Source organism: Gossypium arboreum, chromosome 7 (genome assembly GCF_025698485.1).
Source record: "Gossypium arboreum isolate Shixiya-1 chromosome 7, ASM2569848v2, whole genome shotgun sequence".
Lineage (NCBI taxonomy): Eukaryota > Viridiplantae > Streptophyta > Magnoliopsida > Malvales > Malvaceae > Gossypium > Gossypium arboreum.
The window spans coordinates 51,554,077-51,569,683 of record NC_069076.1 but is presented as its reverse complement, the minus strand read 5'-3'; positions in this window follow the sequence as shown (position 1 = coordinate 51,569,683).

The window sequence follows — 15,607 nt, the reverse complement described above, 5'->3', positions numbered from 1 at the left end:
CCGGCCACCAGTACACCTCTCGCAAGTCTCGGTATAACTTATTCCCTCCAGGATACATGGCACAGAGTCCACCATGAGCCTCTTTTAGAATTAACTGCCTCAATTCAGGGTCCTTTGGAATACAAACCCTTCCACGAAAACACAGAACTCCTTCACTGTTCAACCCAAAATCTTTGTTCTCACCACTCTTAATTTGCTGGAACCAAAGAGCTAATGAATCGTCCTTCAACTGTTTTTCCTTAATCTGCTCAGTCCAAGTAGGCCTTATTTGCAGTTCTGCCAACAAGCTTCCATCATCGTATAGACTTAATCGTGCGAACAAGGCTCTCAAACCCGTAAAAACCCTTTGACTCAATGCATCCGCCACCACATTAGCCTTTCCTGGGAGGTACTCTATCGAACAGTCGTAGTCTTTAAGCAACTCCACCCACCTTCGTTGCCTAAGGTTCAACTCCTTCTGAGTCAACAAATACTTTAAGCTCTTATGATCTGTGTATATGATGCACTTCTCCCCATATAAGTAATGTCTCCAAATTTTAACGCAAAAATCACCGCTGCTAGCTCCAAATCATGCGTAGGGTAATTCACCTCATGAGCCTTAAGGCGCCGTGATGCATAGCGACCACCTTGCCCTCTTGCATCGATCGCGCAACCTAACCCCACATGCGACGCATCGCTATATACTGGTGAAGTCCTTCCCGCACACGGTTGAATCAACACGGCGCTTCATCAATACCTTTTCAACCGTTCAAAAGCTTTTTGTTTGTTTCTCGGTCCGCATAAATGGTACTCCTTTCCTTATGAGTTTTGTCAAGGTGCCGCCATCACCGAGAAACCCTCCACAAACCTTCGTAGTAACACGCCAACCCTAGGAAACTCGAATTTCCGATCATCGACCTAGGTGGCTTCCATTCCGAATCGCTTCAATTTTACGAGGATCCACCTTAATCCCCTCGGCGAGACCACATGTCCTAGGAAGGTTACCTCCTCAACCGTAATTCACACTTGCTAAATTTCGCATAGAGCTCCTTTTCCTTAACACTTGCGGTACAATACGGAGATGCTCATCATGCTTCGCCTCGTTTGAGTATACCAAGATATCGTCGATAAAGACGACTACAAACCGATCCAAGTAAGGTTGGAATACTCGATTCATCAGATCCATAAAAGCTACAGGTGCGTTCGTCAGCCCAAACGGCATGACCACAAACTCATAATGTCCATAACGAGTTCGAAAGGCTGTCTTATGAATATCCCCTTCTTTTACCCTTAGCTGATGGTATCCAGAACGAAGATCGATTTTGGAGAATACCGAAGCTCCCCTAAGTTGATCGAACAGGTCATCAATCCTTGGTAGTGGATACTTATTCTTAATCGTCAGTTTGTTCAACTGGCGATAATCGATGCACATGCGCATCGTCCTATCCTTCTTCTTCACAAACAGGACCGGTGCTCCCCAAGGAGACACACTAGGCCTAATGAAGCCTCTATCTAATAGCTCTTGAATTTGAGCCTTGCCCACCAACTCCTTGGTGCCATCCTATAGGGTGCAATAGATACTGGAGCTGTTCCAGGCAACAAATCGATTCCAAACTCAACTTCCCGATTCGGAGGTAATCCAGAAGCTCTTAGGAAAAATATCCCTAATTCCCTAACATTCGATGGTCTCCACAATGATCCTCGATTTCGACTTGGCTCACCAAAGCCGATATGCCTCCCATCCCTTGCGCATCGGTTTCTCGACCCTCAACGCCGATACTACATTGGATAAGTAATCCTTCATTCTCCAATAATCATAACCTTTTCATCATTGACGCTTAACACCATCCTCTTAGTCGCACAATCCAAAGTTGCCTTATGCTTGGTCAACCAATCCATCCCTAGTATCAAATCGAATTCCTCAAACGGTAACTCCATCAAATCCCCACGAAAACCCCGTCTTGAATCTCCAGAGGCACCTCCTTGAAGAGTTTCTCTACCTTAACCGAATGACCTAAAGGACTTATCACGACACACCCACATACAGCCTCCTCGAAGTGCACACCCGGTGCCTCGAAATGTTATATGCCACATACGAATGGGTTGATCCCACATCAATCGAGCGATATAAGGTACACCATAGATAAAAATGTACCGTTATGACATCAAAAGGCGTCACCCTCCTCATGACGACGCAAAGATACACCAAAGTGGTGACGAGCATCCGCGTTACCAATACCCTGCCGGTGCCCCACGTCCACGGCCATTACCACCGCTGACCTTGTCCACGACCTCTTGGCGTGGCGGTCCCTCCCTCACAAAGTTGAGCAGGTCGCTCGGCCCTTTGTTCGCCACCGAGCCTCGGTGGCCCTCCTAGGACAATCTTTAATCCTATGGTCCTTAGACCCATAACGAAAACAAGCCCTGAATGCTTCCAAAGACTCTCCTTGATGCATTCTCGCCGCAATCTCCATAAGCTTGCGGTCTACATGTTCACCGAAACTGCTCGAACCGGTTCCTCCATCCTAGCTCTCTTAACATTTCGATTCTGAGACCACTGGTCCAAAGATCCCTCCCGAATGCATTTCGATCCTTATCATGATTCCTCCGTTCGGTTTGCTTCACTTCCTCGGCTATCTTAGCCTTCTCTACTAGTGCAATGAAATCTCGCTCCCTCTGCGAGCTATGAGCACCCTTAACTCATCTCTAAGGCCATCCTCAAAACGTCAGCTGCGCCAGACTTTCAAGTGGAAACGATGCCATTAGCATACCGACTAAATCGTAGAAACTCCGCCTCATATTCAAGAATGGTCTTATTTCCGAGTCGATTCAGAACTCCTTTCTGCGTGCATCTACATAGCTAGCTCCAACATATTTTGCCTTAAAGATCTGTTTGAACAGCTCCCATGTTACCCTCTCACCGGGTACCTTCTCTCACATAATCCACCATCGACACGTTTCATCCCGCAAAGAACGACATCGCCTTTTTCAACTTCGCTCTCTGGCGGTCCAGTCATCCATGATTCGCTCTGTGGCTTCCAACCAAGATCGGCCACATTTGGGGCCACTCAGATCGCCTTAAAAATCTCACTCATATGGCGAAGTCATTGAAATGGACCCCTATTCATGGGCCCGACGTTAGCTCGGCCACCCTTTCCAAAACCCTCAACATGGCACGAGACAAAGCGTCATCCCTTGCGGCCGGTTATACGGCCCATTTTCATTAATCGGTGGTGGGCGTACCCACCCGGTGGCATGTGTTCGGATGACGCAGATCCGACTTGAGTGCTACCTCGGCCTCGACCACGGCCTCTTCCTCGAGTAGCCCTTGTACTCATAACGATTTATCGATTATGAATTTTATGACATTAGTTTACTTGGTTTCACTTTATTATTCGTAATATCTTATGAACAGATAGAGTTTGAGTTATTTCGCGCAATCATAATTTAGCTACGGTTTGATCTTTTAGTCCTAATACTACATCATCAATAGCTCTATCTCTAAGGCTCAAGACTATCTGCGTATTATTTACATGCAGATTCTATATAAATTTTAAAGCGTAAAAGATCACTTACGGACTTGGTGCCGGGGATTCAGTGCCACTTCCTTATCATCCATGTAAAATTAAAAACCATGTTTTTTGTTCACCGAAAAAAGATTTCATTTGTAAACACTTTTATTTTACAACTATTGATTTAACCCGTTTAACAAATAGAAAAACTTGAACATCTTGAAAAACTTACTATTTCCAAAAATACACTTCTTAGGCCCAAGTTTTTGAAAAGATTTTGGACCCGATCCACGTACCGAGTTGTTGCAACCTAGGCTCGATACCACTAAATGTAACACCCCAAACCCGGCTTGGATGTTATGATTGGATCGATCGCCACATTGATGCGTTCAAAACACTTAGTTTGGAAAAGCTGAGTTGGTGTTGTAAAGACACTTTTAAAAGTAAGTTAAAGTGAATGGAAGTCGCGCACTGGTAGGAAACCGGAAGAAGAGGAGGTGAGTCCGTCGGACCGCTTAAGTACCAAGCTCTCTTGGATCCAATCCTAGACATGCACACCGCCATTGCCACACTCTAACATCTCGTATAATTTTGAGAAAATCGTTTGATTATGACCAGCTTAAGAAAATGATTAAGGTTGCAAATCGTTTGCTTAAAATATTTATTTTCTTGGGAAAACATTTACTTTATGGAAACTTTATGCGTCATCGTGATCTTTTAAAACAAGTAGATTTTATAAAACGAACCCTAGTGCTAGCCAGTTTAATAATCCCCAAAATATAAGTAATTAAAAGAGCGACCTTATTACAACTTTAAGCATAATAAAAATAATCCAAAATAAATGCTAAACTTATTTAAAATCGGCAATCAATCTTCATTGTGACAGCCTTAAAACGACCCTAGTCGAAATGTGGTTTCGGGACCACAAAACCAAGGCATAAAAATAATTTAATATTTATTTTATTGCCTATAATGTGTGTTAACTCATGTGTGATATTTTTATGCTTTGATTTAGAATTATAGATGTGAATTTCACTAGAAAGGACCTAGTAATAAACTTTGAAAGTATGAGGGAAATGTGTGATGACTAATTAAAGGATGCATGCAAAACAATGGACTTGCATGTCAAATTTCCCCCATAGCTAGTGGCCGGCCATGACAAGGATTTATGGGCAAAAATCATGTCATGAAACATGTTTGGTAAATGGGTTATGATGGAAAGAATAAAATAAGGGTATGGAATAAACAATTAATGTTAGTAGATGAGAAACAAAAAAAAAAAAAGTGTCCATCTTCCTCCATAGCTTGGCGAATGTCCTAAAGGAAGAAAGAAAAAATTTTGTTCATCTCTTTTCACTCTCTTGTTGGCCGAAAATACTAAGGTTAAGGAAGGAGTTTTGCTTCATACTTGGTTTGGAAGAGGATTAGGAAGAGGTTGGCTAAACTTGCATCAAGATTAAGGTATGTTTGAGGTTCATGCATGTTTTTAGTTGCTAGCTTAATGTTCTTGTTAGCCCATGGTTCAAATCCTTGTTATGTCATGGGAATGAAATTCGCCAAAGTGAATGTGGTGTTAATGCCATTGCATGTTAAATAACAAGCTTGAAAGTGATACATGTGATGGAGGATTGAAGATTCTTAGATTTTCTTTTAGCATTTTTTGAATGAGATACTAAGTTCTTTGTTTCACCATGACCAAATTGAAATGGTGTGGTGTTGTGGTATTCGCCATGATATATCCATAAGTATAATTCATGCATGTTGCATGGTAAGTAAGATTTAAGCTTTGGAAATGTGTATATATTTGGATATAAGCCACTTGAGAATTCGCCCTTGCACCTACATGAATATATGTTTGCACATGATGGATTGGTATGACATATATACTAATTCAAAGTGTATATTTGCTTGTGATGATGTGTTGATTATGAAGTAAATAAGAGATGTGCAATGAATTACGATATGTAATGTGTTAGTAGTAAAATGTATGCTGTTTTTTTTTGTGTGGTATTAAGTGTATATTCGGCCACATGAGGGGTAATTAGTGTGCATGCATTCGGTTTGAGGCAAGCATATTGATGCCTATTCTTGGCTTAGAAAATTCGCTAAGAGGAATATTAACTAATGTGTTGAGTTCGATTTATGATTTCGTACATATACAACTTTGATGCCTAATGTATATAAGGGCCAAGTACTTTGAACTTCACGTTGATGTTTGAATGTATTGAATTGCTTGTTGTGATGTAAAATGTGCATGACCATTGTGTATTTGAGCTAAAGGATGGCCATATGACCATTTACACTCCTTGTCATATTCGCCATAAGCTATCATGATGAGATTTTAATAAGTTAAATTTGTGTAAATTAGCTCAAGAGCAAAGGGAGCTAAATCCGATAAAGGGAAGGAAAAGTAGTTGAATAGCCGTCGAAATCGCTCGACAACATCCAAGGTAAGTCTTCGAGTGATGACCCTACTTGAATTATATCAAAATTATGCTCCTTGTTTGTGTGGCCATTGAGCCGAAATAGTAAAGGTTGATAGATATTTTGTGTTAGAGCTTTAGTAACGAAAATGAACTATGGACGTGTCTTGAATATTGATATATATGTAAGTGAACATTGGAAATATATCCGGGCTAAGACCAAGGCATTCGTATGAGTTGATATATCCGGGCTAAGACCAAGGCATTCGTATGAGTTGATATATCCGGCTAAGACCAAGGCATTCGTGAAGTTGATATATCCGGCTAAGACCAAGGCCTTTGTGCAAGTCACCAAATCCGGGTTATGACCAAGGCAATCGTCGAGTCGCTATATCCGGTTAAATCCGAAAGTATGTGATTCGAAGTGAGCAATCTTGCTGTGAAAATTTCAGCTTATACACTTGTGAAAATTCCAGCAATGAGGTATGTTTGTATGTGCTTGTACTAATTGAATTCTTACAAGTAAGTATGCGCTAAGTTGATAAACGAGCTACCGGCCTTGGGCTAAGTTGTTCTTTTGTGTATGAACATAAGGGTCGGTGATGTGAAATAAGTATGAGTATGGGAATGTGAATTAGTAAAGTGGTTTAATTAGCCATGTGAATAAAATACCTTAGTCAAAGCTGATTTCATTGCTTGAGACTTACTAAGCATTAAAATGCTTACCCCGTTGCTTTGGCTCTCTGTTTTATAGGTTTCGCTCGTTAGCTATCGGATTCGGGATCAAAGAAGTCGAAGTCATCCACACTATCGAAGCCCCATTTTAGTACAAATTTTGGTTGAACTTTGAAATGGCATGTATAGGACCATCCTTTGTTGAAGGTCATGTACCTTCCGGTTTGTGTAAACTTGGATAGCCATGCGAAAATGGCTTATATACGTTTTTAGCATAGGACTATAATCGTTTGTATGTTGACCCTTATGAGGTATGGAATTATTTTGAAACGATTAGCCATTGGAATGGTTAATCATGATCACGCTTTGTGCTATGTATGTAAAAGGGCCAATTGAATCATGGAAAGTATGAAATAGGTAAAGCCTACTAAAGGCAGATGCTGACAGCAGCAGTGACGTGGATGTGAAAAATCACTAAAAATAGTAGGAATGGTATTAAATAGCAAATAAATTATGTAAGTGTACCTTGATGAATCTACTTTCATATGGAAGAAACGAAATGGTCATATGAGTTATAAGTTAACAGATTTTAAAGTTCTTGTGAAATAGGGCCAGAACGGTTTCTGGATCCCTGTTCCAACTTTGGAAAATCATTGTAAATTAACCAGAGATAATTAGGAGTCATTCCATATATGTGTAGATTCCTCTCTGAGTCTAGTTTCTATAGAAACAAACGGCATTAGTATTGAAGCCCTGTACAGGGAGATATCCAATTCGTAACGCACAAAGGTCAGTGTAGTCGATCCCTACAACAGGCGAGACTTTAACTAATAAACTGTACTAATTGGCTCGACCAAAATTCTAGAAAAAATATGTAGATGGACATATGAGTCTAGTTTCAGGAAAAATTTACGGAACTGATTTTCGAGTTGTAAAACTCAAGTTATGAATTTTGGAGCGACTAGTACTCAGATTGGCAGCTTGTCTGAAAATTGTCAATAAGTGGGTTGAAGTTCATTAACACCTCGCGTTCGACTCGTGACGGTCTCGGGTTCGGGTGTTACAATTTTATTGGTATCAGAGCTACGGTTTAGTCGATTCTAGGACTACCGTAATGCGTTTGGGGTCTAGCTATACATGCCATTTTATGTGATTATATGATAGTGTGGTGATTTACGCTTTGAACTTGTGTTTATTTATAGTAATGGATCCCGATCCCAACCGAGCGATAGTGATGATGTGGAGAGTGTGGCGCTGCTCCGCACAAGGGACAGCGCCATGGACTCTCAACCTGTTGCTAGTAATCCGAATGACGAGGCTAGACAAGCCTTTTATAGCGTGATGAATGATTGGTTCAACCAATACATTCGAACTAATACTACTGCTCCACAACCTCCATTCCCAACAAACACTGACCCCGCACCTACAATGCCTCCGGAATTGACCAAATAAGGTCGAATAAGCCCCAGTTGATAGAATCCAAAACATGGGGCTACTGAATTTAAAGCTACGGATAGTGATGATGCCGAGCAAGTCAATTTTGGTTGGACAACACGATCCGCACTGATGAGCTATCTTGTACACCGATGAATGCCTAAAGTGTACCATCTCCTTGCTACGTGATTACGCCTACTATTGGTGGAGTACTCGACTTCTGTTGTGCCCATGAACAAGTAACTTGGGAGTTCTTCCAAACCGAGTTTGGAAAAAGTATATCGATCGAGATTTATGGACCAAAACGAAAGGAATTTCTCGAACTTAAACAAGGTTCCATGTCGGTTACCGACTATGAACGAAAATTCGTGAGGCTTAGCCAGACGCTGCGAGAATGCATTTCTTGAAAGTCGTGATGTGTAAACGCTCAAGATGGACTGAATGATGAGATAAAGTCGTATGTTGGCATTTTGGAAATCGAGAGTTTGTGACTCTCGTCGAGCGAGCGTGCAAAGCCGAGGAGTTTAGTATGGAGAAAAGGAAAGCGAAGCGGGAGCAAGGAGTTTCAGAAGAGGTATTCGGGAAGCCCTTCCAACATCATCAAAGAAACTTAGAGATGGCTTAGGCCGATCTAGAGACACTTCGGCTTTTCTAGACGAGATCGCGATCGACCCCTGTGACCACGAATCACTTCGATCGCCATGAGTGGGAATGATCGACGAGAGAGGACGGAGTGCGATATTGTGGCAAATGGCATTTTGAAGTCAGAGATTCCGTGACCACTCTGTTACAAGTGTGGATCAGTTGACCACTTCATTAAAGATTGCCCGAGGTTGTCCGAGCAGAATGTAGATCGAGTGGGAAACCGGTACTACCACCGCCGAGGTAGACCATCCGGAAATACGGGCAAGGCTAGTGGTGGTCGAGAGGATCTAGAGATGTTGCGACCAGATCCGAGGCTCGCGCCCAGCTAGGACTTATGCTATCGCCAAGACGCGAGGATGCCTCCTCGCCGGATGTTATTACTGGTACTTTCACTCTCTTTGATACTAATGTGATTGCTTTGATTGACCTCGGTTCTACTCATTCTTATATATGCGAAACCTTAGCATCCAAAGAAGACTTTGCCTATTGAGTCTCTTGAGTTCGTAATTGGTGTCAAATCCTTTGGGTCGTTATGTGCTGGTCGACAAAGTGTGTAAGAAATGCCCCTAGTAATTGAGGTACTTGCTTTTCCCACGGACTTGATGCTTTTGCCGTTCGATGAATTTGATGTTATTCTTGGGTTGGATTGGTTGACCGTGCATGATGCGGTTGTGAATTGCAAAAGCAAGACTATTGATTTGAGATGCGCAAACAACGAGATGATCCGAGTTGAGTCTACGAACTTGAAGGGGTTGCCACCGTAATATCATCAATGTTGGCCCGAAATATGTAAGAAAAGGGTGTGAAGCATACCTTGCGTATGTACTTGATGATAAGGAGTTAGGAATAGAACCCAAATCTGCTGCGGTGGTTTGTGAATACCGGACGTTTTCCCCAAGAATTGCCGGTTTGCCACTGCTCGGAGATAGAGTTTGGCATTGAGCTTGTACCAGGACCACACCGATTTCGATAGCTCCATATCGTATGGCACCAACTAATTAAAGGAGTTGAAAGCTCGGTTGCAAGAGTTGATGGATAGAGGTTTTGCTCGCCGAGTTTTTCACCTTGGGGTGCACCAAAGTTGTTTGTGAAAAGAAGGACGGAACCATGAGGTTGTGCATCGACTATCGCCGCCTTAATAAAGTGACAATAAAGAACAAGTATCCGTTACCACGTATCGATGATTTGTTCGATCAATTGAAGGAGCCTCGGTGTTCTCAAAATAGATTTGAGATCGGGCTATTATCGATTCTGAATCCGAGATTCGGACATACCCAAAACCGCCTTGAGCGAGATATGGTCACTACGAGTTCTTAGTGATGCCGCTTGGGCTCACTAATGCCCTACGGTATTTATGGATTTGATGAATCGGATCTTCGATCATATTTGGATCGGTTCGTAGTTGTGTTCATCGACGACATCTTGGTCTATTCAAGAGATGAGACCGAACATGCGGAGCACCGAGATTAGTGTTGCAAATTTTACGGATAAGCGGTTATATGCTAAGTTTAGCAAGTGTGAGTTACGGTTAGAGAGGTTAGCTTCTTGGGTCACGTGGTATCTGCATCGGTATTCGAGTCGACCCAAGCAAAATTTCAGCCATACTTAATCGAAACCTCCAAGAAATATTACTTGAGGTTCGAGCTTTTGGGACTTGCTTACTTACCGACGGTTTGTAAAAGGATTCTCGATGATAGCCACACCCATGACGCCGCTTGAGAAAGATGTCAAGTTTGAATGGACGGAAAAGTGTCGAAAAGTTTTGACCAATTGAAAACTCATTTGACTGGAAGCTCCAAGACTAGTACAAACTTAATCGGCAAAGAGTTTGTCATCTATAGTGACGCCTCCTACTTGGGTTAGGTTGCGTATTGATGCAAGAAGGTCGAGTTGTGGCCTATCGTCGAGACAATTAAAGCCACATGAGAAAAATTATCCGACCCATGATCTCGAATTGGTGCCATCGTATTCGCCTTAAAGATATGGCGACATTACTTATTTGGTGAGAAGTGCCATGTGTATTCGGATCACAAAAGTCTCAAATATTTGATGACTCAAAGAGACTTAAATCTGCGACAAAGACGTTGGCTCGAAATGTTAAAGGATTATGAGTGGTCATTGACTATCACCCGAAAGGCTAATGTGGTTGCGGATGCCTTAAGCCGAAATCACTTGTTTGCTTTTACTGACGATGAATGTAAACTTGTCTATCCTACCCGACAATGTGTTAGTAGCCAATTAATGTACCAAACCATTGTTGACTCATCAAATTCGTGAAGCTCGTAAAGTTGATGAGGAGTTGCGTGCAAAACGGGCCGAGTGTGTTCGAACAAGGAATCGGAGTTTCAAATTGATGATGACGATTGTTTGAGGTTCGAAGTCGTTTGTGTGTTCCAAAGAATTGAACTTATTTCGATAATTCGAACGAAGCTCATTGTAGCCGAATGGCAATCCACCGGGAGTACGAAGATGTACAATGAGTTGAAACGCGTCGGTTTTGGTGGCATGGTATGAAACGAGACATCTCCGACTTTGTTGCAAGATGTTTAATATGTCAACAAGTGAAAGCGGAGCATCAAGTGCCTTGAGGTTACTTCACCGATCACGATACCCGAGTGGAAATGGGATCGAGTCACAATGGACTTTGTGTCCGGACCGCCGTTGTCGACAAGTAAGAAGGATGCAATTTGGGTTATTATTGATAGACCGACTAAGTCGGCTCACTTTATCCTCATATGTATGGATTTTCATTGGATAAACTAGCTGAATTGTACGTTTCTCGATTGTGAGATTACACGGGTACCGATTTCTATTGTGTCGGATAGAGATCCGAGGTTCACCTCGCGATTTTGGAAGAAATTACAAGAAGCATTGGGCACCAAGTTGCATTTCAAGACCGCCTTTCACCCCAAACCGATGGTCAATCCGAAGCGATAATTCGAGATACTTGAGGATATGTTGAGATGTTGCATCCTCGAGTTCGATGGTTCGTGGGACGGTACCTACCTTTGATTGAATTCGCCACAACAATAGTTTTCAATCAAGTATTAAGATGGCGCCTTACGAGGCTTTATACGGGCGTAAATGCCGTACACCATTGTTTTGGACCGAGCTCGGTGAGAACAAAATTTTGGAGTGGATTTGATTAAAGATGCTGAACAGTAAAAGTAATCCGTGAAAATCAAGATAGCCTCCGATCGTCGTAAATCGTATGCGGATTTGAAACGAAAGGACATTGAGTATCGTGGGAGATAAAGTGTTTCTTAAAGTTTCGCCGTGGAAAAGATACTCAAATTCGGTAGTAAGGGCAAGTTGAGCCGAGATTCATTGGGCGTCTGAAATCTCCGAACGAGTTGGCCCAGTTGCGTATCGTTTGATCTTGCCCCCTGAACTTGAAAAGATTCACAACGTCTTCCATGTTTCAATGCTTCGACGCTATAGATCTGATCCGTCGCACGTAATTAGTCCATCAGAGGTTGAAATTCAAGCCGATATGAGTTATGAAGAAGAACCGATTCGTATCCTAGCTCGTGAAATGAAAGAGTTGCGAAACAAAAAGGTTCCGCTAGTGAAAGTGTTATGGCTCAAACACGGGATAGAAGAAGCTACTTGGGAACCCGAGAACTCTATGAAAGAGCAATATCCAAACCTATTTACCGGTAAGATTTTCGGGGACGAAAATTTCTAAAGTGGGGGAGAGTTGTGACAGCCTTAAAACGACCCTAGTCGAAATGTGGTTTCGGGACAACAAAACCAAGGCATAAAAATAATTTAATATTTATTTTATTGCCTATAATGTGTGTTAACTCATGTGTGATATTTTTATGCTTTGATTTAGAATTATAGATGTGAATTTCACTAGAAAGGACCTAGTAATAAACTTTGAAAGTATGAGGGAAATGTGTGATGACTAATTAAAGGATGCATGCAAAACAATGGACTTGCATGTCAAATTTCCCCCATAGCTAGTGGCCGCCATGACAAGGATTTATGGGCAAAAATCATGTCATGAAACATGTTTGGTAAATGGGTTATGATGGAAAGAATAAAATAAGGGTATGGAATAAACAATTAATGTTAGTAGATGAGAAACAAAAAAAAAAAGTGTCCATCTTCCTCCATAGCTTGGCCGAATGTCCTAAAGGAAGAAAGAAAAAATTTTGTTCATCTCTTTTCACTCTCTTGTTGGCCGAAAATACTAAGGTTAAGGAAGGAGTTTTGCTTCATACTTGGTTTGGAAGAGGATTAGGAAGAGGTTGGCTAAACTTGCATCAAGATTAAGGTATGTTTGAGGTTCATGCATGTTTTAGTTGCTAGCTTAATGTTCTTGTTAGCCCATGGTTCAAATCCTTGTTATGTCATGGGAATGAAATTCGGCCAAAGTGAATGTGGTGTTAATGCCATTGCATGTTAAATAACAAGCTTGAAAGTGATACATGTGATGGAGGATTGAAGATTCTTAGATTTTCTTTTAGCATTTTTTGAATGAGATACTAAGTTCTTTGTTTCACCATGACCAAATTGAAATGGTGTGGTGTTGTGGTATTCGCCATGATATATCCATAAGTATAATTCATGCATGTTGCATGGTAAGTAAGATTTAAGCTTTGGAAATGTGTATATATTTGGATATAAGCCACTTGAGAATTCGGCCTTGCACCTACATGAATATATGTTTGCACATGATGGATTGGTATGACATATATACTAATTCAAAGTGTATATTTGCTTGTGATGATGTGTTGATTATGAAGTAAATAAGAGATGTGCAATGAATTACGATATGTAATGTGTTAGTAGTAAAATGTATGCTGTTTTTTTTTTGTGTGGTATTAAGTGTATATTCGGCCACATGAGGGTAATTAGTGTGCATGCATTCGGTTTGAGGCAAGCATATTGATGCCTATTCTTGGCTTAGAAAATTCGCTAAGAGGAATATTAACTAATGTGTTGAGTTCGATTTATGATTTCGTACATATACAACTTTGATGCCTAATGTATATAAGGGCCAAGTACTTTGAACTTCACGTTGATGTTTGAATGTATTGAATTGCTTGTTGTGATGTAAAATGTGCATGACCATTGTGTATTTGAGCTAAAGGATGGCCATATGACCATTTACACTCCTTGTCATATTCGCCATAAGCTATCATGATGAGATTTTAATAAGTTAAATTTGTGTAAATTAGCTCAAGAGCAAAGGGAGCTAAATCCGATAAAGGGAAGGAAAAAGTAGTTGAATAGCCGTCGAAATCGCCGACAACATCCAAGGTAAGTCTTCGAGTGATGACCCTACTTGAATTATATCAAAATTATGCTCCTTGTTTGTGTGGCCATTGAGCCAAATAGTAAAGGTTGATAGATATTTTGTGTTAGAGCTTTAGTAACGAAAATGAACTATGGACGTGTCTTGAATATTGATATATATGTAAGTGAACATTGAAATATATCCGGCTAAGACCAAGGCATTCGTATGCGAAGTTGATATATCCGGGCTAAGACCAAGGCATTCGTATGAAGTTGATATATCCGGCTAAGACCAAGGCCTTTGTGCAAGTCACCAAATCCGGGTTATGACCAAGGCAATCGTCTGAGTCGCTATATCCGGTTAAATCCAAAGTATGTGATTCGAAGTGAGCAATCTTGCTGTGAAAATTTCAGCTTATACACTTGTGAAAATTCCAGCAATGAGGTATGTTTGTATGTGCTTGTACTAATTGAATTCTTACAAGTAAGTATGCGCTAAGTTGATAAACGAGCTACCGCCTTGGGCTAAGTTGTTCTTTTGTGTATGAACATAAGGGTCGGTGATGTGAAATAAGTATGAGTATGGGAATGTGAATTAGTAAAGTGGTTTAATTAGCCATGTGAATAAAATACCTTAGTCAAAGCTGATTTCATTGCTTGAGACTTACTAAGCATTAAAATGCTTACCCGTTGCTTTGGCTCTCTGTTTTATAGGTTTCGCTCGTTAGCTATCGGATTCGGGATCAAAGAAGTCAAGTCATCCACACTATCGAAGCCCCATTTTGGTACAAATTTTGGTTGAACTTTGAAATGGCATGTATAGGACCATCCTTTGTTGAAGGTCATGTACCTTCCGGTTTGTGTAAACTTGGATAGCCATGCGAAAATGGCTTATATAATTTTTAGCATAGAACTATAATCGTTTGTATGTTGACCCTTATGAGGTATGGAATTATTTTGAAACGATTAGCCATTGGAATGGTTAATCATGATCACGCTTTGTGCTATGTATGTAAAAAGGGCCAATTGAATCATGGAAAGTATGAAATAGGTAAAGCCTACTAAAGGCAGATGCTGACAGCAGCAGTGACGTGGATGTGAAAAATCACTAAAAATAGTAGGAATGGTATTAAATAGCAAATAAATTATGTTAGTGTACCTTGATGAATCTACTTTCATATGGAAGAAACGAAATGGTCATATGAGTTATAAGTTAACAGATTTTAAAGTTCTTGTGAAATAGGGCCAGAACGGTTTCTGGATCCCTGTTCCAACTTTGGAAAATCATTGTAAATTAACCAGAGATAATTAGGAGTCATTCCATATATGTGTAGATTCCTCTCTGAGTCTAGTTTCTATAGAAACAAACGGCATTAGTATTGAAGCCCTGTACAGGGAGATATCCAATTCGTAACGCACAAAGGTCAGTGTAGTCGATCCCTACAACAGGCGAGACTTTAACTAATAAACTGTACTAATTGGCTCGACCAAAATTCTAGAAAAAATATGTAGATGGACATATGAGTCTAGTTTCAGGAAAATTTACGGAACTGATTTTCGAGTTGTAAAACTCAAGTTATGAATTTTGGAGCGACTAGTACTCAGATTGGCAGCTTGTCTGAAAATTGTCAATAAGTGGGTTGAAGTCTGTAACACCTCGCTCGACTCGTGACGGTCTCGGGTTCGGGTGTT